The 23,754-nt window shown below is 38.7% G+C and overlaps 1 protein-coding gene across 1 annotated transcript in view; it reads left to right on the top strand.

Moving 5' to 3' along the window:
• LOC126093962 (uncharacterized) overlaps positions 1–23,754 on the top strand; it is a 127,643-nt gene that overhangs the window by 915 nt on the left and 102,974 nt on the right. The window lies entirely within an intron of this gene.

The raw sequence follows: 23,754 nt of genomic DNA, 5'->3' as shown, positions 1-23,754 counted from the left end.
GACGTTCTGTGCGTTTTATTTTGCTATACATAGATAGGAGTTTAACAATATTGTGAAATGGAAAGTGGCTACTCACCATATATTGGTGATGCTGAGTCGCAGATAGGCACAAGAAGAAGACTGTCACAAATAAGCTTTCGACCAGCAAAGCCTTTGTCAAATAACACACACACACACACACACACACACACACATGACTGCAGTCTCTGCCAGAGACTGCAGTTGTTGAGGCATAGCGCCGTATAACGATCCTGCCTTGGAGGCGGTTAAGTGGGAGATGTGTCTCAGAGCTGGATAGTGACAGATGGTGACGTGAGACTGGACACGCATGTAGTTTATGTATCAGCAGATAGAGGACAATATTGGATAGGGGGACTGTGATTTTAGTTTCAATTGTGCCCACTAGAGTGCACTAAAGTAATAGAATGTTTTTCATAAACTGTTCTAGTATTTTCATGAAGTGTTATTATGTCTTTTTGTGTATGTGAAATGTTATAAATGTGTTTTAGCAGTATGAATGATGCGTGAGTGTGGTTTAAGGTTAATATGAAGATAATTGTTAATGAGTTATGTAGTAGGATTTATTGTGGGAACATTTCAAAGAAGTATGGATATGGACAAAGGGGATTTTTTTAGAATATATTTGTAAAGTAAGTTTATCGTAAAGGGAAAGTTAATTCAGGTATAAATAACAATAGCAAATAACTTTATGCATAAGCAAAACTTCAGCATCTTAGATAATTACGTCGGTAAAAAGTGCAATGGTGAGGTTTACTATTTTGCAATTGGTTATGGATGCAAAGCGTGGATTGACGCGGGAGAATGTTGTTGTGTTATTGGCTGTTGAGTAAACTGACTAATGGTAAAGCAATATTCTTTGCGCGCCTTTCTCTGCTGGTAGAGAAGACAGAGTATTCTAGAGAAGTGTGGGAGCCTAGCCATGAAACAGATTGGACGTGTGTAGTAGTAGTTACGATGGAAATGGTAAGTTGCTGGAGCTAGCAGTGTTTCATACATCAAAAGTGTTGTAAAGTGACGGCATAATTATTCCGATGGGCGTGTAGAAATTTCGGAATTTTTAAGTGAATTTTGTGACAAGATAAGACATATATTCTGCGTGGCGTATTGAGCAGGTCGGTGGCTAAAACTGTGACTGCATTTGGTACCGACAGACTTAATATTTGGCGAGCATTATCAATCAAAAACAATCAGTATTTTTGTAGCTATTATGTTTTTGGGAAATGCAACACCACAAACTTGCTAACGTGAGTGAAAGGGATTGTGAGTGACTGTGTGAAGACTAGCTCGGGCTTGGCAGTGATACTTGTTCACCTAAGTTTCAGAGTATATTAATTGAGAACAAAATTTTCAACCTTTCATTTCGTGTGAAAACTTTCTCCCGAAACGTAGATTAGTGACTTCAGTTGCAGCCTGGTTCACGTCAAAGTACAGTAGGTTTCGCTTGGCTTTCCTACTGATGATCTACTGAGACAATGTTCACAGGTAGGTGCAGGTACATCATAAAGGGATGGAAAGAGCCGCGCCGCCACATCGTGTGTGTCTGGCCAAAAGCTTATTTGTGACAGTCTTTTTGTTGTGCCTATCTGTGACTCAGCATCTCCACTATATGGTGAGTAGCAACTTTCCTTTTCATAATGTTGTTATATTCCATCCTGGATTTTCCATTGATAGATATGAGTTTGGTATACATAATATTTGTTACATAAAAAATAATTGTATATGGGTAACAAAAAGTGAAAACTGAAATATTGGTTGGTCCACTACATTTTTGGCAAATTAGTACAGTACAACTTGCATTCAGAATGTTTGATGAAGAGACAGTGCTGCCAGAGATGAGCATTACTACAGTAACTATGAGGATTGATATTAGCAAACTGATTTGCAGATGTAGCCATGTTACAGTAATTGGATTGATAGATTTGGGAGGGGCGGGGCGGGGGGGGGGGGGGGGGTACAAACTCCAGAAATGGAATTCAATCTTGTTTCTTCATATTGGTACTAGTGTGTCCATTAGGATACTATAAATCGAAGGCCAAAGCAATTTTTGAACCACCTTTTGCAAAATTAACTTCATTAAATGTAACATTTTGTTTGTTGGAATACTTGTAATACATCGTTTGGGGCCATAGCTGGTTTTTCTTTTATATAAATTTCATTGCATCTTCATGTTTTCATTGTCATGGTTGTGATAGTAAATGCATGTCTCCCCCTCCATGCACATATCGAAATCGGAAGGTGTGTGTTGAAAAATGTCTTATTTTTCTCTGACACCAAAGCCTTCATGGTAATTATGAATATCCATGGACTAGGAACTTGCGACTGACTTCTTCTAGTATGAAGTCTGGATGAGCAATTGTAGTCCAGTTCTTGAACATTGACAGTAGATGCAGGTCAAGGCACAGATGGGGATTGCATTATTGTTGGTTTCCAGCGACGGGGTTCGGTCGGTTTGCGTGGAGCAGCGAGGTAATCTCCGCAACGCGTAGTTTGGCCGAGTCCGATGACGGCGTCCACGCATGATTGAAGTGTGTGGTGCTGTTCCTATTGCTACGAGGTCTGTGGCTCACCGATCCTAGGCACGAGAATTGAGTTTTGACTTAATCTACCAGCAAATCACGACTGTTCACATTGTGTCGTTTGGATTTTGTAGTGGGGTGTTGGGACATTCCTGCGAGCAACAACGTGTGTTTTCAAGTTGGCAATTTTAGCCACCTTCCGGTGGAGTTTAACTGTACTTGGTTATTTTGAACTGAAGTGCACCAGCGGAATCTTCTGCCTTGTGGCCATTAACGTTCCGGTTACCTGCCCTGGCCGTTGATGTAAATTCAGGCAGTGTAGTTTCCTCATCATGTTGTTGCTGTCCAGCATGGTATGTAGTTTGACAGCTCAATGTATAATTGGTTGTGGGCGCCAATACCCTCTACGTTGTGCGGCTGGTCCCGGCGGAGGTTTGAGTCCTCCATTGGGCATGGGGTGTGTGTTTCTCCTTAGGATAATTTTGTTTAAGTAGTGTGTAGCTTAGGGACTGGTGACCTTCGCAGTTAGGTCCCATAAGATTTCACACACACACACTCTCCAAGCGACGGGTTTGGGATATGCATACACATGCTTTGCACTTGAGGAAGGTGTATATCCAGCAAGTTGCAACTCTTGCTTGAATACATAAAATTGTCACTTACCACCAGTGTCAGTCATGACAACTCCAACCAATGGAATGAAAATTCACTAAATAATTTGATGTTGTTGTTGTGGTCTTCAGTCCTGAGACTGGTTTGATGCAGCTCTCCATGCTACTCTATCCTGTGCAAGCTTCTTCATCTCCCAGTACCTACTGCAACTTACATCCTTCAGAATCTGCTTAGTGTGTTCATCTCTTGGTCTCCCCCTACGATTTTTACACTCCACGCTGCCCTCCAGTACTAAATTGGTGATCCCTTGATGCCTCAGAACGTGTCCTACCAACTGATCCCTTCTTCTGGTCAAGATGTGCCACAAACTTCTCTTCTCCCCAATCCTATTCAATACTTCCTCATTAGTTATGTGATCTACACATCTAACCATATAATCAGGTTAATGCTCACACTGGCTATGACATTCACAGCAGAGCACTCGGAACACTACTGAACCATCACTGGCTGTCAGAGAATGTGTGACGTAGGTGTGCAGAACACACTTAAACTTGACAACCATCTTTTGTGACTCCAACTATATATAGACAAAATAAAGCTTGTTTGATGTTTCAATTTTGAACAATATACTGACCTGAGTATGAAATATGCCCCTTTCTTTTGTCATTTTAATATGGTGTAGCAAGCATTGTGGTTCTCTAGCCACATTGCATTCTCTCCACATATGCATGATGGCTTGGTTAGGGAACAAGTTGTGGATACTTAGTCATTATATTCACATCTGCCTGTTTTAGTAACAAATACAAGTCATTAGTATCAATCATTAGGTATATTTCATCAAATCAAATGCAATAAGAATCACATCTGCATCTGCACTCTTCTCTGCTTCAGAATCCTGTTGCAGTTCCATCTGCCCACTATCAGCCTTTCATTAATGTAACTCTCATTCACATTCCCAACTAGTCTACTCATCATAAGTGTCCGCAGCTCAGTTTTCATCTTGTAGATGTCACATTTCATGCAAGTATCACTTATAAGAGAGTGAAGAGAGAGATTAAAGACTGTATTGAAAATATTACAGAACATGTAATAGAAGACAAGGTCACTATGTTCATCCTTGCACAAATGATATGACTTCCCTAGTATCAGATACGGTGACAAAATTTCTGGTTCCCAGGTTTATTTCTTGTACAATGTGACTGGTGTGATAGGAAACGTTGTGTGAATTCCTAAATTTCTTCCATCAGTGTTTTATTTTCATCAGCACATTCGCCTCTGTTATTCACATATAGGGACGGCTAAGTAATTTTATGTGCAAGAACTCTTGAAATTTGTTCATACAAGATTTGCAACATGTATGTAAAGAATAGATTACACCTGATATATACACTCTAGGGAATGAGACTTTGGATCGTGTGCATGATATATCAGAGTTTGTATTACTGTTCCCTTTGGAATAAGGCTACAAGATAATAACACTTCCCATCCCAAACAGGTTCAAAATGCACTGCTCCATATTTGATGGCTTTGGTTTCTGACTGATATGCATTCCCTGTTGATACATATTGTTTCTTGTTGCTTAAGTACAAGTCTATTCACTCACGTTTGCCCTCGAATACTATAGTTTTACAATTTCTTGTCAGTATTTCATGGTTACTAGTGCTGAATGCTTTGGAGAGCTCCATAAAAATTGTAGATACAGTTTGTTTCATCTTAAGACTGTATAATATATTCCATTGGACTGACAGTCACTAATTCCATAGATGTACTCTTTCTGAAACCATGCTATGATGCTATAAGAATGCTATATCTGTCCAGATAATCAACTAATCTATTATGCGTAAGCATTTATGGGATTGTTGAGAAATCTGATATCAGTGAAACTGACCTTTAGTTGCTGGATTCTTCCTTATGCCCTGTCTTGTACACTTGTACAACCCTGCATCTCTTCAATTTTTCTGGAAAAATTCCATCACTGAAAGAGCTGTTTTCTGCGTCCAGCAATGGTGAGATTATTTGCTCACTTACTTGCTTTATTATATGATTTGATATTTCCTTATCACCAGCTGATTTCTTGGAGATCAGTTTTTGTGTAGTTTTCCTCAGTTCATCTTCTGTGATTGGTTTCAAGAACATGGATCTGGTTTTGATAACTTTACATAGCAACTGTCTTTTGTGGACTATTTCTTTCCAATTTAAAGTTCTCTACCACATTCATATAGTTATCAACAAGTATGAGTGAGTGTGTTAGCTATTTCTCTAACATCTGCAACCACTGTGCTGTCTACTTCCATTGATCTGATAGCTCTTTCTTTGTTCGAACCAGCTTTTTCCTTCCTTTAACCATTAATTGTAATCCAAGCTGCCTTTACCTTGTTTTTTGAGTTAATTATAGTGGAATTAATTGCTCTTGCTTTTGCCTCTGTTAATTTTTCTATTCTTCTTTAGTGGCATTTTATAATTTTCAGCTTCACTCCTTTGTCTTAGATGCTGCAGCTTTTTGCTGGTAATCCATTTGTCTGATACTACAGCTTTTCTGATCTCTCTATTTTGGGGAATGCTACAGTAAAATGGTGTTAAATTGTTGTAATAAATGACATAGATACAGGAAGTGGAATGATAATTATGTGTGACAGCTGTAAAGAGGTTTGTGAAAAGCAATGTGGCCATTCAGAAAATGAAACTATAAAAGGAAATTTCACTGCAGGCTCTAGGTTGGTTCCAAGACGTGAAAGTGTTGTAGTGAACATTGAAGAAACATAACAGTTCACTGTTTGTGCAATGTAACTTAGTGTTTTATGCTGGGAGCAGCTGTAAGCTGTTTTCGAAGGGGATTTACTACTGGTAGCTGAAATTTGTTGAAAAACTCACTTGTCAGAATCTTTCTGCTCACTCCTTTTGCCAAGCACATATTCTTCTGCAACTTTATGTTCTGTGCCTTGCCCCTACTATATTGTTCCAATCTCCATGGCTATTAGATTGTCATCATCATCGTCTTCAGTCTGAAAAATGGTTTAATTTATTTCTTCACACTAGTCTAACATATGTAAGTCTTTTCATCTCTGCCCAACTTCTGCAAGGTGTGTGTCCATTTCAACATGCTTAACTGTATTCAATCCTTTGTCTCCCTGTACAATTTATGCTCTCCACAATGCTCTCCATTACCAAATTAACTTTTCTTTGATGCTGCAGGATGTATTCTACCAACTTACCCCCTCTTTTAGTTAAGTTATGCCATAAATTTCTTTCCTCCCTGGTTCGATTCAGCATCTCTTCATCAATTATCTAATGCACCCATCTAATCTTCAGTATTCTTGTGTTACACTGTGTTTCAAAAGTTCTGTTCTCTTCTTGTCTGTACTATTTAATCTTCAATATTAACTTCCGTATAAGACTATGCACCAGACAAATACTTCAAGAAAAGTCTTCTTTGCATCTAAACTTATATTTTATGTTCACAGTTCTCTTTCTCAGAAATGCTGTTCCTGTCATTGCCAGTATCCACTTAAAGCCCCTTTATTTCTGCCATCATCAGTTATTTTGCTGTCTCAGTGGTATAACTTGTCTACTAACTTCAGTATCACATTTCCCATCCAGTGCTACCAAAATCATGTGACTTAATAGGCTTAAGGCCCTTGTCCATGACAAGAATATACGCCGGCCGCCAGTCCGGCAGATTTGACGGGTTTGTAGTGACACATTGTTTCTTATGAGGGCTTGTCCATGGGACGACATGGCAAAACGACTGGCCTGGCTGCCGGATCCACCTCCGGTTGCCCACTGCAAAGCCAGCAGCTGGACGGTGCGCCGGGTTCTCAGTTAGACATGTTGGAACATGTCCGCGTGTCCTCTAGCCAGCAGCTTGCCGGGTGCCGGGAAAGTTTAGTCGTGCCTGGAGCCGTCAAACATGCTACCTGTTGAGTTTCAAGATGAATGCTGAACTGAATATTGATTGTGAAGTTTTGATTGCGTTGGTGGAGGAATGGCCAGTCCTGTGGGATAAGACACCAAAAATATAAGGATAGACGACTGACTTTGGAAGTGTGGAAGGATGTGTGTACACTATTAAAGAAGATTTTAAAATACTTGGAGATAAGGAAAGAAATGATTTAAGTATGTAGTTTAACTTCATCTCAAATTATTTTGTTTCATTTTCATTACACACCACATTCCTTCTCTCTATACTATTGTTTGTTTCACATAAAATATGAATACATTAGATGAACTTATCTTTCCATGGAATTTTCCCAGTTTCAGAAACAAAGTAATTAGCGAACTGATTTCTGATAGTGTTCGCTGACACACCACCTCGTACTGCTTGTGTACATGGCAGTTCTCGCAGAGTCCACATCTATAGTCGTATCCGCACACAGAGTATTAAGACCCTCTTCTTTATGGATGAAATTTTGTAGAACAGTACAAGCCTTCACTATGTCAGTCGCAAAATCAGTGGAGACATTTAAATGTTGGTGAAAAATCCTCTATTGGCCATTGTGCCGAAACCACACTCTACAAATTGTCTTGCTTTGCTTAAGCGATAGTTAAAAATACGCTTAATGATATCAAGATTTCACTCACCATAGGGATGAAGTAAATTATTATGCAATGCAAACGCTTCGTCTGCAACGAAAACATAAGGCAATTCCCCTGGAATATTTTGGAATACCCTAGGAGGAGGTAGGTTTAGTGTGTGCAGTGTCACGGCAAGCATTTCACTAGGAGATATGCAGTTTCACATACTGGTGTCCTCATGTTGCAAATGAGTTTGTAAAATTGACAGTAATTTGTCAAACGTTGTTTTTGACATCCTGTAAAAATTAAAGTGCTTTCTGTTGTCCTGTCATAGTTTTTCATCTAGCATACTGAAGGCACCAAATTTAATCGATCTTGTGGCACAGGATGCACCCAATACTTCCTACGATGACACTGTTTCTTTTTGTAAAAATAATATAGTGCAACGAGAGTGCAAAGGTCACTGTTATCCATCCTACTGCTCCGTTGCACACAACTCGACTGCAGTATTTCTGGTGCCGTCTCCGTGACAAGGGCGTCTGGTTTTCTATCAACCAGCAGAAATGCCAGTCTGGCGAATATCCTTGTCATGGACAAGGGGCCTTACACTCCATTACGGTTGCTTTACTTTTATTTTCGTTCACCTATCCAATATGTTCAACTGCTCTTCCAAGCCCTTCGTCGTCTCTAACAGAATCACGAGATGTGATGCAAACCTTAACGTTTTTGTTTTGTCTCATTCAGCTTAAATGCTTTCTTTCTATTTTCTCCTTATTTTTTCAGGGGTGGGGTGGGGGGTCGGCATCTTTGGTGTCGTCTGTAATCATGGATGGTACTATGCCTGACCTGGGGTTGCATATTTTGACCAAAGGTGATAGTGGGGGCTGACCAAATAGCAAAAGTTGCTGTCAGTTGCTGTGAATATATCTGAACCAACGACAGATAACTTGTGTGGTAGGACTACTGACAATTTTTAAATTTATCTGCCATAGGACCTTGTCCAACTGGCGGAGAACTCTATGACAGTGGTTATTAGATGCACTGGATGCAGGGGGCTCAAATAATAGCTCACATTGGCACAAATGATGCTTGCCAACCTGCGTTCAGCAGACATCCTCTGTTCTTATCTATAGCTGGCATGAAGTTGTGAACACAGCTAGACTCCTACCCAGGGTGGAAGCACAGCTTGTTATTTGCAACACTGGCCTCAGATCAAATCGTATGGTTTTGGGACAAGTGGAAGACTTAAATCAAAGATTAGATTATTTTACGTGGATTTTAGACTTCCGCTACCAGCTGATTGCTGCTTGGTTAAAAGCTCATACAGCTATATACAAGTTTTGTCTTCTATTGTAAAGGGATTTTGTGTCTCCTCAGTGGTTTTATTTTTACATTAACAATTCAAGTTTAAACATGAAGGTTTACAAAGCAATCATATTTGCATATGATACTTCAATTCTGTTAAAAGGGGAAAACAAGGAAGGATTGCAGCAGTTGGTAAAAACTGTTATGAAATAGCTTAGCAACCAGACACAGAATAATCAGCTGCTAACAAATAATAATAAAAAAAACTGAAACACTAAGATTTTACAATGCTCTGAACCATCAATCATGCATCCCATTTCTCTCTATCACAATGAACCATACAGCAACAATACAGAAACCAAGGATTATGGCTGCAAAGGATTTTAAAGTGGAACAAAGTTTTGGTATATCTTTACAGAAAATTGAGTAAGACGTGTAACCTTCTTCACTTACTAAAATCCTGACATAACATTAAAGATTGCTTATTGTGCCTACTTTCTGTCTTACCTTAACTATGGGGTCATATTTTGGAGAAACTCGCAGCTACCAGCATATTCAAACTGCAAAGAAGGACAGTTAGATCCATACTTGGATGCAAACCTAGAGATTCATCGAAAACTCACTTTAAGATCTTTGAAGTTCCTTCCTATCTAGATTATGAAAACCCTTATATTCTTTAAAAATTAATATAATATGGAAGTACAGTAGACTGTAAAAAACTGTGTAATTCATTACCACTCTGCCAGACATTGAATACATATGACCCAAACCAGCTCATCCCCTTGCCAAAACAGTACTTCCAAAATGGGAGTTAAACTTTGGCAATCTGTCAAAAACTTATAAGCAAATACTGAGGTCAAAACCTTTGGATAATCTTTAAAGTCACATTTTCAGCATCACTGGTTTTACTCCATTAAAGAATATTTAAATGTATGGAGCATATTATATAAATATTTAAATGAAAACATTCAAATATCAGCCAGTGCAGTCCCCAACAATCAGTGTTTCCTTTCACCTCGTATAGTAAGTCTCCCCTCACCTAGAGATCTGGGCGACTTTTCTGAACTCTACCTCTTTCCCTAAACTTCACGTCCTTTCCTTCGCACCTTTTCCTTCCCCTTCAACACTTCTGCAAGAAGAAAGAGCCACTGGCTCCTAAAACTTGCAAACTGTAATACCTTTTGTGATACTTGGTTAGTAGATTTTTTATCTGTTCAATTACATTATATTTTTAAAAATTGATTATTATCATTATATGTAAAGTGTATTATTTGAATATTTAAATGTATGAATTTGTAATTTTAAATATGTATTTGTAGAAATCACTTTTGCCTACACACATGTAAATTGAGTTGCCCAGTGTCTTACGTTAAAGCTACTTTTGTAGACTAGATCAATAAAAATTCAGTACAGAAAATTTTTCCTTCTGATTTGGGTGTGCCACTCGATCACTCAATGCTTCTGTTGTTTAGTGAGTGGTCTCCATTACTCCTAAATTATTTACATTCTACCAGAATTTTTCTTACTACATTTCCCTACTTCAATTTGTGATGAAGCAAGCTGGGATAATTTTACTTCCCCTCTTGTTTTGCCATCTGCCTCCTTTAAATTCATTTTGTTCTTAACTAATTACCATTAACATATGTGAGTATAATTGGCATTTTCATAAAAGAGAAAGATTGGCCCTCAGTTTTAAAGAATATAACACCAGATCTAATTTTGTGCTTAATTTTATGTATGTAATTGATTTTCTAATTTATTTTGACTATTCCTAGTTAGTATCCTTTGTTATAGGATGAAATCAGTAATTGTTTCATAACTTAAATTCTATTGTTGATATATAAACAAATATAAATTCTGTACTAATTATAAACATTTGGAGGAACAACTAAATAGTATTCTTAAAGGATCTGTTTGGCTCTATTTGAAAACATGATAGCAAAGCCGGCTCTTACTTAATTCCAAAGTAATTAACAGTTTTATCAAAACTATTGTTTATGTAATGACATATGTTATTTTTAATCATTTAAACAAATAATTCTGCCTAAACCTTGTAGTAGAAGAAACTGTTAAAAGGAATGAATTTTTCAATGTATTCAGTTAATTTAATGAGTTAAGTTTTAATTGTAATTTCTGTAAAATTTAACTTCGAACAATGTGTAGTTTGTAACGTCTAGAGAAACAAAAACAATATATTGTGTAGTAATTAGAGAATTAGATGTCTCATATTGTGTCATTGCATAAAATTATGTATTTTTTTTTATTATTTATTTTTGAAAACGTCTGCGTTGGCGAGTAATAAAACCGACACAGAAGATAAATGTTAAACAGAGATTAAAAAAGGAACTAGTATATAATGCGTGATGTAGATTAATGTCTTTGTCTTCTTGATTTGGAAGTTGTGCGAGTAAGATCTCCTGTTGTTGTCGTAGAGAACGCCAATGTAGCACTCTTTTGTCGAGACTAAGCAATGTACGCCATTACGTGTGAATTCACAAAGGTCTGTAATCACTGAGATATTTAAAGGTTTTAATAGAGTTGTTTAAATGAAAACTTGTATTATTTATTGTTAAGCTTGCTTGCATATTATCCCATCCTGTTGAGACATTTTTCAGTTATATAAATATTATCTGTGGTGCTGAGCTGCGTGGAGAACGAAGAGCCGCTGCCGCGGCGTATTTAAACGACTTACAATATAGTCGAGCAATACCGCAAGGAAGCGGTAAAATAATAGTAAAATAACATTATTTCTTTTAGCTCCCAGACTGGCAGTGAAGATCAGCAGATTTTATGATGTGTTGCAGATTGACGCGGGCTGCTGATAGGATATAAATTACAGTGCAAATAATTTAATGTACCTTCAGAATCTGATAGGAATCTTGCTGTGCTCCGTTCTGATCTGGCAAACTTTATAGTGACAAGTATTTCTTAATGAGAGTCTCATGTTCTTGGGCTAGTCGGGGTATGAAATAGCATTTTAACGAGAAATAAAATCCACTGCGAACTTGTGTTTTCGAACGATCATACGAACTGTAACATCAGTGTTCAGAACAAAGTAATTTCAACTTTTAATCACTATGAAGTAGGGAAGATATATTGATCTTAGCATGAGTTGCAGTTACGAAAAATCGTTCCTTAAATTGTAGGCCAGATACAGAACAATAAGACTTCCATATATACATTTTATTCCGCTAAAAGGTAATGATGATAAAGAAAAGCAAAGCACAGCATTGCTAAAAGTATTTCACGTAACTCTTTTCGTAAATGTGTTGTTACAAAGAGAATAAATAAACCAAAGAGCAACAATTTTACAATCCGCGAGAGAGGTACGCGAAACTGTCGCCCAAAAACGCGGGGCCCGAATTTGCAGTGGTCACAAATATAAAATTTTATGTATTTTTCTTTCAGTGTTGATTGTTATGTATGTATAGATATATATGTATTTAGTGATGAATGTATGTATGTATATCATGATCAATGCTATGTATTAATGAATGTGTAAACACTCTTTCATGACAAAACGTACTACTGCAAACAAGTGTGAGAAGACGATCCTGATAGTACTGAGAAGCTGTAACGACTACGTAATCCGGGGGCAGCCGAACCCCGAGATAAGATAAACTAAAGGTAAGACTACAGTGTAGTTGTCCTGTTTGTAGAAGTTGAGCTCCAGTGAAGTGATCTCATTTCGCTAGTGGTGTGCATATTGTACGTAGTTTGATGTTAGTGTTTGTGACAGGACAAAGTTGATGGTAGATAGTAATTTTTAGCGTGCAGTTAGTGTAGATAAATTAACGTATTTTGTGTGCAAGGGGCAAAACTGTCAGACTTTCTGTTTTAGTAAGCAATTTAGGAATATGGTTAAGTTGCGTAGTCAACGTCCGAGCAATATGGATACTGAGGAACAACAATTAGTTAGTGCAGGAAATGTGGAACCGGGTACCTCAAGTAGTACTAGTACTCTCTTTGAGGATATAACATGTGAGAATGTGGGGGCAGGGGCACAGGAAGTGGTGCCACCGCCCACTAGTCCTCAAGGGGATGTAGAGAAAGAAGTTGTACCACCACCAGAAAAGCAGGAACCAGAGAGTGGTAATCTGCCTGGTGGGTATTCGCTTCAGGCTATATTAGAGCGCGTGCTGAATTACCAGGCAGAATTTGCGCAACAGCAAGTCGAGCGAGACCGCCAGCAAGCTGAGCGAGATCGCCGGCAAGCTGAGCGGGACCAGCAACTTGTGCAATCGTTAGAAAACATGAAAAAAGAGATTGCAGATATGAAACAGAATTATGAGTCGATACCTAAGGCCGTGCAGGAGTTGACTGAACAGGTCAACAACCTGCAAGTAGCAAACACTAACAGGGTAGACGAAATAGGTGTATTAGCCAATCGAGTAGAAAAGCTAGAAATAGATTCCACACAGCTTGTAGAGCAGAAGTGGAACGAACAAGCAACTAAAATTGAAACAGAATTCAACTCATGGCTAGAAGTGAAGGAGTGTGAGATTGACAAGAACATTAATTCCAAAGTACAAGCAGCCATAGCAAATAGAGGCTCTGAATCGTTCAGTACCGCAGTAAATAGTCAGGTACAGAACGACGTGCAAACCATCAAACAAATACTCAGTGAGGATATTCCGCTGTGGCAAGGGAATATGAACAAACGGATATCCGACCTGGAGAAGGGTTTAGCACAAAGCAGAAAGCATTTGGAACAGGAACGTCTGTCGCCAACAGCCCATGGTTTTGGCAACGCACAAACTTATACGCGATACAACAATGGGGAATCTGTAGTCGATAATGCGAAGAGCTGTAGCTTCGGTTCGGAGCACACAGCATATGTCCCAGGAGCAAAACCATGTAGTTCAAAAATATTAGTGGAAGAAAGTTTAATCAAAAATAGACAATTTCATACGTTTACTACTGAACGGAAATCAGTACACCCAGTAGTATTCATAAAAAGCTTTAAAAATATCTTGCCCAGTGTGTGGAACGAAACACAGAAAATTCAATACATAATGTCGTACATTCAAGGGGACGCAGCGTTGTGGGCTACAGAAGTGGCAGACAGCTGCATGACATATGAACAGTTCGAAAGGGCATTTCTATCGAAATATTGGTCGCCTTGTATACAAGAGCGGCTAAGAAAAGAAGTATATAATCCCGAACCGTACTCACCTCGTCTGGGGAATTTGAGACGGTATTTTGAAAAATATATAAACAAAACACGCTACTGGGACGAGCCTATATCACCAAGAGACATAATAAGACTACTAAAATTACATTTACCCATTCATATCAAAGAGAAATTAATACACGTACCAGAAAGTGATATGGAAAACTTCCTGTCTGTTCTAGATTCTATAGACTTGATACAGGAAGACGCAAAATCAGCGTGTGATCACTCGCGGAATAATGGGTCAGGATGTAAACATGACAGAAATAGTAGTGCACAAAACCACAACCATGGAAATGGTGGGGGTGGTAACAAGCGGCAAGAACATTCGCAAAATGGTAGTAATGGTAGAGGCCAGAACGGGTATGGACAAACAACTTATAACAAAAAGCGTCGATTTGACGACCGGTACGAATCCGGAATGTCAGGGACCAACCGCTGGAAGAATGCGCGAGGTCAGTGGCAGAGCAATTATAGTAATAGTAATCGAAATTGGCAGCAAAATCAGCGAAGAAGCCCAGAGCGACAGGGTAATGACCGGTATGACAACAATAGACCACCACCGCAAAACGCGCCTATTGCGCAGCCGTGGCGGCCGACAAATCAGAGTGTACATATAGTGGAGGTCGCGGACAATAGCCGTCCAAGTACTTCACAAGTAACTAATCCAACAAACTAGAATCGGCCTCGATATGCTCTCCATCGATGGCCGAGGGATGGAGTGAGAGCAACACGAGTGATAATAATATACCTGGGATACGTATGCTGCGATACAATGACGGTGTCAGTATGGATAAAGATCTACTGAACGAACCGCACGAATGTAAGAAAGATAATAACGAAAATGTGCAAGCTATTATCGAAGCGAAAATCAACGATGTTGCAGTGAGTATAATCATCGACGCAGGTGCCTTAGTCAGTGTAATGAGTATGGAGTTATTTAAGGCACTGGGAAAAGGACATAGCATTCCGACTTTCCCGGTTAATAATTGTAAGGTGTCTGGAGCCATTAGTGCACAGAGCCAATCAGTTAAGTACCAGGTGCAGGTGGAGATTTGTAAGGAGGGCGAAGCCATAGTGAGCTCGTTCCTCGTTGTTAAAGGATTGAAGGTGGCCTGCATTCTGGGAGTAGATTTTCTCCGTGAGAGGGACGCATTGATCGACCTCTCCTTGGGGAAATTAAGCATAGTTAATAGGGGTAGGAGGATTGAGTTATCTATGATGAAATCGAAGGAGGTACTTGTGCCGTGTTGTAATCGAATCAATATCAAAGGTAGGAACCCTTGGGTACTACACCTTGATGATTTTTCACATGCAGCAGACCTCTATTATCCGAATTTAGAGGATCGAAATTTTGAAATCAATGTTCAGGCATTTCAAACCAAAGTGCAGGAATCTGAAGGGTTAAGCGATACACAAAAGCAACAGTTGACGCAGCTGCTATCGGAATACACTATGGTATTTACCGACCGACCAGGAATAGTCAAAGGGTACCACTATCACATAGAGGTGATGCCCCATAAAACATACTGTCGCGCAACTTACTCCATCCCTTGGTCGAGGAGGGAATTGGTAGCTAAAGAGATTCGGAAGATGTTAGAGTGGGATATCATTGAGCCCTCCTGCTCTCCATACAGTAGTCCTCTTGTAGCAGTGGCGAAAGCCAATGGAAAAATCAGGCTAGTGTTAGATGCGAGGGACATTAACAAAATTATCATACCTGTCCGGACTCGCCCTGAGAATTTAGATGAGCAGATACAAAAATTTCATGGAGTACAGTACTTGACCTCGGTCGATCTTAAAAGTTCATATTGGCAAATTCCCCTTACACCGGAATCCAGGAAGTACACAGCTTTCATATTCGGAGGGCGAAGTTACCAATTCAAGGTACTTCCCTTCGGATTGAATGTGAGTGCTGGAGTGTTTATTACTGCATTAGACACGGTATTGGGTCCAGACTTATTAGAAAAAATCACTGTATATGTTGATGATCTGGTAATCGCTACTGCTACTTGGGATGAACATATGGAATTGTTGCGTAGAGTACTAGAGAGATTTAAGCAAGCAGGTGTGACAGCAAACCTAGAAAAGTCAAAATTTGGACGAAATAAAATTAAAATTTTAGGCCATCTTATTACACCACTTGGTATCCGCCCAGACAACAAAAAACTAGAGGCGATCCGAGAATTTCCAAGCCCCCGCACGAAGAGACAATTGAAAGCGTTCCTTGGGCTCACGTCTTTTTTCAGAAGGTTCGTGCCCAATCAGTTGTTAAATGACGCGTCACTACTAAATCTACTACGAAAAAATGTGCAGTGGGTTTGGACTGACAAATGTCAACAAGCTTTCGAAGCGATTAAAACTGCCCTACTGAATGCAAATCTTTTGCAGCACCCAGATCTGTCAAAAGATTTTTGTCTTGCGACGGATTCATGTTCCTATGGCCTGGGAGCGTGCTTATTTCAGTGGGGGGAAGGAAACGACCCGACAACAATAAAGATTATCGGCTTCGCCAGTAGGACTTTAACTAGCTGCGAGAGAGCCTACTCGGCAACCGAACTAGAAGCACTTGCAGTAGTCTGGGCTGTAAAAAAGTTTAATTATTATCTACAAGGGAAGGAGATTAGAGTGTATAGTGACCACCAGGCGTTAAGTTTTTTGATGTCATGCAAACTATTCCATACCAGACTGAGGAGATGGATGCTTGTCTTACAAGAATACCGGATAAAGATTATGTACATAAAAGGCCAAGATAACGTAATAGCGGATGCTCTGTCGTGACTGCCGGTAGGATTACCGGATTTAGCAGAAATGTTAGAGCAATCCGCGGAGTATAAAGTGCTGTTAGTGCGTGACAGTACTTACATGAAAGATTTTTTATATATATGTAAAAACATGTTCGAATTATAAAGGGCAGATCCAATGTGGAAAAAAATCATTAATAATATTGAAGAGGGTGTTAACAATAGAGATGAGCAAGGTTTTAAAATAGTGAACCATATTTTGTATCATAAACTTAGTATGAAAGAAGACTGCTGGGCAGTATGTATACCTAACCAGTCGGTAAAGGTTATGATATGGCACACGCACTTGGCATGGGGCCATGCAGGGATTGGAAAGTGTGCAGAGATCATGGCGAGATACTGCTACTTTCCCCGTATGAAACACCGGATTCAGGCAACAGTTAGAACTTGCGTGATATGTCAAAAAGCAAAACATTATAATAGATCCACTAAGTTTGAACTACGTCCCATAGTTCCACTCAGGCCGCTTCAAATAGTATCTGTGGATGTAGCCGGTCCCTATCCCATGGCCAGAGGAGGTATGAAATATATACTGGCCATGTACGATATTTTTTCCAAATACTTGGCAATTTATTGCATAAAATCAGCTACTGCCAAAACCATGGTCAGGCGGATCAATCAAGAATACTTGCCTCAAGTGGGAAAACCCGAAGCCATAACGACTGATAATGCTTCTTATTTCACGGGTCGAACTTGGAAAAATTACCTACGGGAACAAAATATACAGCATATTCTGGTATCCCGGTTCCATCCCGAAGCAAGTCTAGTTGAAAGAATATTCAGAGAATTGAATAAGTTCCTTAGAATCTACATAGGGAACCGACATACAAAATGGCCAGGGCTAGTACCGAAATTTGTAGAAATACACAATTTAACACCCCATTCAAGTACAGGCTACCCACCGGTAGAGATATTGAATGGATTTAATGAGACACCGAATGAATGGCTCACGCCTTTGCCGAGACTACCAGTCAAGGCAGAAACAAGGGAGGAAAAGATGAAAAAGATATGGAACAGACTAACCAGCTGTGCGGCAAAGAGGAAAAGGAAGTACGACCGAGGTGTAAATAACGAACAGAAATATAATGTAGGAGATCTAGTACTTATTCGTAACCACCCTAAATCCTCAGCCACCTTAAAACAGAATAGTAAGTGGCAATTGCTATATTCAGGGCCCTTTGAAGTAATAAGCGTGCCACACGAATGTAGCTATTTGTTAGCACATCCCCATACGGGGAAGATCAAAGGATTGTATCCACGTAAAGATGTGAAGTTATTTATTCAGTGACATATCACATATAAAGAGTAATAGTTTTAAGAAGATTTTAATTGTGTTTTAGAATATAAGTATGTTAGTATTAAGAAAGAAATTTGTGTGTAATGAAACTTGGAGGAAGTGGATTCAGAAAGTAGGCAATAGCTTACACAGGAAAGATTTTGTTTACAGACAATTAGAGCCATTTAAAATATTATATGCTCATTAAGCAATGAACAATCTTCTTGTTGATAAAGTGAGGATTAATTTCTTGAATCATTATACAAAGGATTAATTTCTTGAACCATTTTCTATGTGTAGTGTGTAAGTGCAATTAATGACGCAATCTAATATAGTAAGGTAACTGTTGTAATTGTATTAGAATAAGGAACCCTGAGAGAGAGAGTCTTGACTAGCCAAACATGGACTTTGTAATATGCAACAATTATGTGATGTTTGCTGCCAGTAGTGATTTGAGAATGACACTGGAGCATAAGCTAATCAAAAAACAAGCCGGTTCCGTGGAAACTCCGCTTTGTATATAACAATGCTTCAATTGAAGCCTGTGTACTTGGTACACGCCCTTGAATATTCATTACGCGATACGCGAATTGAGTCAACCAATGTGGAACCTACACTGTAGTCATATAGGAAAAATCATTAAAAATAATGCTAGTGCTAAATGAAATATTTATTGAGCAATATGCCCAAGTCAAGCTGTCATGCACATGGTAAAATCTGTTTGATAGATGGGTGATAACCAGGCAAGCTACACTGATAAGAAAATTAAAAAATTTTACAAAAGGGCTATATACGCCTAGTAACAATATGAAAAGTGTGTTGTGATAAGGTAAAAACAAATAGGCGCCATGTAGATGAGAGTGAGTATGCGAAGAACAGTTAAAAGGTATTAAAAAATAAACTGTGTGCATAAACAATGGAGGAAAGGACGGAATATTGTGTGTAGCAGGGACAGAAAATGACTGTTGTATCTGCACCAATATATACGTCGATAAGTCTAGTGTTGAGTGACAGACTGTCCTAGTGCAGTGCTCAACGAACAATAGACAGTGTATAAAAACAGTAGTTATTGATCCGTTCGGAGTCGATTTAAACGAACATCGCTCGACGGGGACATTTAGTATGTGTGTTACGAAACATTTTCACGTGTTGAAAGACGCTCTGGCAGTGTACCAGCCGTGGAGTGAGTGAAAATGTGTAGTACAATGTGCGTGTGACGAACCTTGAATACCAGTGTCACAATGCCACAAGAAACCTGTTATCACGCCAAACCATCCTGTGCATACCAGTGAAGCGACGGCTTACTGAACAATAAACGCTTTTAACAAGTTGCATCTTCTTCCACAGCTAGTAATCTGTGTCCTTAAAGACAGTACACCGTTGTGGAATGTTTGTTTCATGCGCTACGACGGGGAGCCATGCGGAGAAGCCGAGACGAGTGCCGTGCCGCCAGCCAGCCGGTCGCGGTAAACCACTGCCACTCGCCGACATCGGCGAATGGTTCAGCGCGGTTCGCGACTGCTTGGGCGCCACGTCAGCACGACGTCGCTGTTACTGAGAGCTGGTCGTCGAACCCAGCGGCCGTCGGCACGCGGCGTTCCAGACGACGCTACTCAACAATTGCTTCGCGCCGCCAGCTCCGTACAACATTGTTGTCATTCAAATGAACTATCAAATATGTGTTTAATGCACTAACATGAATAGGGTTTAGTGGACACGAAATGACGTAACAAACATTTGTTTTTTTTTTCTTGAGTTATTCAATACGGACTCAAAGTATTCATTGATTCAGTGATATATAGATATAATATGTTTTCGTCATGTTAATGAAGTATACTCGCATGAATGCTAGACATTTTAAACCAATTGTCGCGAGTAAATGCAAGGACGATTCATGATACTACTGTAAAAATGTGTAATAAGTGACTTTCATTACAATCCAAAACACAAATATTATATGGGTAACAAAGAGACTAAAAGTTTAACATGATCTCACAAATAGCCTTTGTTATATGTGAACATTGGATAGAATCTGAACTTTTTGTGATCAAACTGGGTATTAAAACAAACCAGGCGAGATGACCATGGCTCCGGCGCAGTTTTCCCAGGTTTTCTGATCGCACGTAGCCCAAATGGGGGAGCCAAAGTGTAAGAACAGTGTAAGAACAGTATAAAAAGTGTAATTAAACCTACAGTGTAAAGGAACTAAGAAGTGTAAAGTGAATGATCCAACCAAGGTAACAGACAATAACCAAACAGACGTTAGTGGCAGCATATTGCCGAACATTTCCAACGTTAGTCAATTGCTGCCAGGGGGCATTGTAACGTCTAGAGAAACAAAAACAATATATTGTGTAGTAATTAGAGAATTAGATGTATCATATTGTGTCATTGCATAAAATTATGTATTTTTTTTATTATTTATTTTTGAAAACGTCTGCGTTGGCGAGTAATAAAACCGACACAGAAGATAAATGTTAAACAGAGATTAAAAAAGGAACTAGTATATAATGCGTGATGTAGATTAATGGCTTTGTCTTCTTGATTTGGAAGTTGTGCGAGTAAGATCTCCTGTTGTTGTCGTAGAGAACGCCAATGTAGCACTCTTTTGTCGAGACTAAGCAATGTACGCCATTACGTGTGAATTCACAAAGGTCTGTAATCACTGAGATATTTAAAGGTTTTAATAGAGTTGTTTAAATGAAAACTTGTATTATTTATTGTTAAGCTTGCTTGCATATTATCCCATCCTGTTGAGACATTTTTCAGTTATATAAATATTATCTGTGGTGCTGAGCTGCGTGGAGAACGAAGAGCCGCTGCCGCGGCGTATTTAAACGACTTACAATATAGTCGAGCATACCGCAAGGAAGCGGTAAAATAATAGTAAAATAACATTATTTCTTTTAGCTCCCAGACTGGCAGTGAAGATCAGCAGATTTTATGATGTGTTGCAGATTGACGCGGGCTGCTGATAGGATATAAATTACAGTGCAAATAATTTAATGTACCTTCAGAATCTGATAGGAATCTTGCTGTGCTCCGTTCTGATCTGGCAAACTTTATAGTGACAAGTATTTCTTAATGAGAGTCTCATGTTCTTGGGCTAGTCGGGGTATGAAATAGCATTTTAACGAGAAATAAAATCCACTGCGAACTTGTGTTTTCGAACGATCATACGAACTGTAACATCAGTGTTCAGAACAAAGTAATTTCAACTTTTAATCACTATGAAGTAGGGAAGATATATTGATTCTTAGCATGAGTTGCAGTTACGAAAAATCGTTCCTTAAATTGTAGGCCAGATACAGAACAATAAGACTTCCATATATACATTTTATTCCGCTAAAAGGTAATGATGATAAAGAAAAGCAAAGCACAGCATTGCTAAAAGTATTTCACGTAACTCTTTTCGTAAATGTGTTGTTACAAAGAGAATAAATAAACCAAAGAGCAACAATTTTACAATCCGCGAGAGAGTTACGCAAAAAGTTTCAGTACCTATTATTGTGAGGATATGTAAGGGCCCGATTTTTGATCACAAGACAGTCAGTCAATGGCATAGTTTCAGACAAAGAACCTGTATTGGTTAGATCAACAACAATGCATCTGTGAAATAATTTAAAACAATTAGGCCATGTGTTAAAACAATGACAGTGTTTGCTCCATACGTACCTTTGTATTCTTCAAGACCTATGAACTTTGTGGTTAGGTTTTTACTGCTCGTAGATGTTCAACAGTAAACTATTGTAGCAGTATGTGGAGGTTTGCCTGTAAACTATTAACGAGGCTTATGGAAAGTAAAAACAATAGTGCACTGGCAATATATAACTGTGTATTATGAGGGGGTTGTGAACAGTGAAAGTAAACTATGTGAAAAGCAACTGTGCACCTGTCGGCTACATTATTTAAAGTAGTTAATGTTGTACTTCCACACCCCATTTTTCAGCCAGTATCACAACACAGTACATCGACACCGAGGACAACAAATGGAGGGGAAAAAAAAGAAAAAGAAAAAAAAAAGGGGGGTGAACAGTCACAAATTGACTTGAGCTTCTTATTGAGCAGAATCCATTGGGGACATGTCTTTCCTAAGTTAAATGTTCATGCAAAACCGAAGTACTGCTTCTTCAGTATGCCTAAGGATGAACCTAACTCTTGGTGAGACACATGCAGATATCTTCAGTCATGTTGTGCACAGGATTGATGTTTTTTGGAGGTATGTCACTGCTGGAAACACAACCATGTTGTAATTCTGCAAGCCAACAGTAAACAGCCTTTGCTAAGTGTGGCTGAAGACAAACAGTTTGACGTAGAAATTGTAGTTGTGGAGTTAGACCTTTATAAAAACAGTAAAACATCACACTACAAAAATCTTCAAATGAAATTTCCATTGTTTTGCAAGAGTAATGTTTTAAATGCTCATAGTTGACAAACGGCTTGGCCTATTTCTCCGTTGCCATCGTTTTAACAGCAACAAATGACCAATTTTAAAAGAATAACAAAGTCCCATCTTAATAGCACTATCTAGGAGCTGTTCATAAAAACTTAAAAATTGATCATTGCAACAAGTAGAGTCTCTTGTATATCTTTTTTAACTATATACAATTGTAGCAGTACACCAATTACTAATCCAAGCAGTTGGGGACAAACATGGTGCTGCAAGGTGCACAAACTACAGTATTAAAAATATTAACTACGGATGACACAATGCAACAAACTGGTAGGTCACAAAAACATTTTTTCAAAAATGTAGTAGTTCTTGATGCATTTCTACTTCTTGAATTCTAAATTGATACTCAAGGCATCATATATCCACAGTTTTTGCACAAATTGCATACATTTGCAATAATGATAATATACACAAAAACACCATATGAAGCTCAGAAGTGGCACATTGATTTCAACTGTAGAATGCAGAACTGCCTTTAAGGTAGCTTGCCTGTGAACACCTGGAAAAATACTAACAGTTTTCATGAAGTTGACAGGACTCTAACTAAAAAAGTTTAACTCTTAGTAGGATAAAAATTGTAGAACATTAGCAATTTTTCTTGCTGAACTTTCTGACATGTAGTTAATCACGGTTTGTTCTTGTATTGACTTCATTCCTGTTTTTTGTGAAGATCAGTAAGTTACATGTTTTATTTATGGGAAACTTTGAATCTGTGCACTCGCTATCTATCTTGCTTAGATGCTTGTAGCATTACTTTACATATTAACAACCAGTTAGACCAGTTGATTCGCCAGGAAAATTTCAAATTTTACTTCAAATTTTACAACAACATGTTTATCTAAAAAGTAGACTACAATTATGTCATTTCAGTTACATGTTTTTGTTCTTAATTAATCATTATGTAGTTTTTTTCCTGTAGATAGTACGTTAATACCTGTAGTCTACTTTACTCCAAATAGTATCTGGAAACATACAAAAAACTTTCATACCTCTGGTCAAATTTGTGGAAGTCAGTAATTCTTGTGGGTGAGGGACAGCAATGGATGATATAAATAAATAAAATGAACCACCACAGCTATATC

Source organism: Schistocerca cancellata, chromosome 1, assembly GCF_023864275.1.
Source record: "Schistocerca cancellata isolate TAMUIC-IGC-003103 chromosome 1, iqSchCanc2.1, whole genome shotgun sequence".
Classification (NCBI taxonomy): Eukaryota; Metazoa; Arthropoda; class Insecta; order Orthoptera; family Acrididae; genus Schistocerca; species Schistocerca cancellata.
Note: the sequence above shows the minus strand (reverse complement) of the source record. Positions and strands in the feature narration are given on the sequence as shown.